This window comes from Talpa occidentalis, unplaced genomic scaffold (assembly GCF_014898055.3).
Source record: "Talpa occidentalis isolate TD23 unplaced genomic scaffold, MPIMG_talOcc4v2.1 talOcc4.17, whole genome shotgun sequence".
In the NCBI taxonomy this organism is placed as follows: Eukaryota; Metazoa; Chordata; class Mammalia; order Eulipotyphla; family Talpidae; genus Talpa; species Talpa occidentalis.
In genome coordinates, this window is record NW_023601754.1 from 38,952,833 (window position 1) to 38,954,792 (window position 1,960).

Here is a 1,960-nt window from a genome sequence, read left to right on the forward strand (position 1 = left end):
GCTGCAGGTGTCATGCTGGGGCCAGGCTCAGTGACCAGAGGCAGACACAGATGGGCGCTTTAGCATTTTTTTTGTCACATCAGCGGGTGCCAAGCGGGGGAGTCATTCCTGGGGCCTGGGAGGGGTGATCTGCAGAGAGGGGGCCATGAGTGTCCTAAGAATCCGTATCAAGGGTGGGGTCAGGCCTGGGCCTGTCTGCGAGCTGGCCCCCGCCTCGCAGCTCTGCTAGGATCTCCTCCAGCAGATCCATCCTGGGGGGGTGGAGACGGGGTCAGGACAGACCCAGGGCTACACCTCAGGAATGAGGAAGGGCCCCAGAAGCCCCCGCCTCCATCCCACCAGGGCCCCATTTTTCACTTCTGCAGGCTGGAGAAGAGACTTCCTCTGATCAGTTCAGTGCTGGGCGCCTGCAGGAAAAAAGACGAGCTGCCACCAGTGGCCATGGAGCTCAGGCTGGGCCTGGGAGGGTAGGACGGGGCAGGGATGGGCTCAGGGCACTCTGCTTCACCTGGTCTGGCGCCTTTCCTTCTAGCACCAGGGGGTGGGAAGCCTCCCTGTGGGGCAGCAAGCAGGGGTGGGTTCACACCGCTGGGGGTCCTGCAGGGCAGCCCCTGCAGGGCTTGGTGCGTCTTAGCTGGGACCTCCTCTAACTGCCGCACAGAGCCCTGGGTCCCCAGCACAGAGGCCGAGTCCTAAAGGCAGGCGTGCAGGGCAGGGGTCTGGGGGAAGCAGGATGGGCAGGGTCGCAGTGAGGAGACAGCTTGGGGGTCTTCGGTCAGAGAGGCAGCTGGGGAAGCTGGGATGGAGCGTCACAGGTTATTGACTGGGTGGTCACACAGGCCTGGGGCATCCATACTGTTAAGCCGGGCTCCAGGCAGCAGTGCAGGTTGATCCCGGCTGTGGGGCTGCTGTCCAGGCCGAGGCCAGGGCTGGGGCTGCTGCCCAGAGTCAGGCTGCTGCCCGAGTCCCATGCCGCGCCCCTCCAGACTCCGCTGTGGCCCACGACCTCAAGCGCCTCCAGGGCCTGCAGAGAGTGATGGCAGAGAGCTGACGGGTTCCCCGAGAACCCCAAACTCCCTTGGTGCTCTGCAGCCCGGCCTGCTCCTACCTGGGATGGGGGGTGGGTAGGTGGAGGGCTTAGGGACAGCACAGGGGCATAGGCTGGGGTGTAGTTTTGGCTCTGGGAGCCACTCACAGGACAGTGTCTCTGGGGGGGCAGGCCAGTTGGTTGGAATGGGGGGGCCATAGCTGGGCTGCACCCAACACCTGCTACCACCTACTCCTTGCCCTGTAACCCGGCAGGGAGCCCTGGGGTACAGAACACAGTGTGGTGCGATCCATAGCGGAGCTCACCTCAGGAGCTGAGGCCTGTGGAGAGGAGACTGGGTGTGGGGCTGTGGGCCCTGCCTGAGGTTCCACGGCCACCACCCACCCCTGCCAACCTGTTCTGTACCTGGGCCAGGGCCTCCCGCAGAAGGTATCGTGTACTCTGCAGGCTGCCCCAGCGGTCGGCAGGCCCTAGGCCCAGCCCGGCCCGAACCAGGGCCTGATAGGGGGCTGGCACCAGGGGGTCCAAGACCGGGCTCTCACCTGCTTCCAGTTTAGCCTTCACCTCAGGCCCCTTTCTCCCGGCCCAGGGAAGTTCTCCTGCGAGGAAGCATGATGGCAGGGCCTGGGCGGGAGGGCGGGGTGCCTCTGTGGGGCAGGGCAAAGGCTCACTCACTGACCAGTGAACACCTCCTGGGCCAGGAGGCAGAAGCTGTAGAGGTCTGAGGTGGTGGCAGGTGTGTCCCCACAGATGAGCTCAAGAGGTAACCATGGGTACAGTTCAGGAGGCGGGGGCAGCCCTGGGCCGAGAGTGCCCCAAGTGTAGCTTTGTTGTGACCTGTGGAGGCCAAGAGGCCAGTCAGTGACTGCCGATGGGACACGGGGCAGGCAGGCGAGGCAGGCACTCACCTGG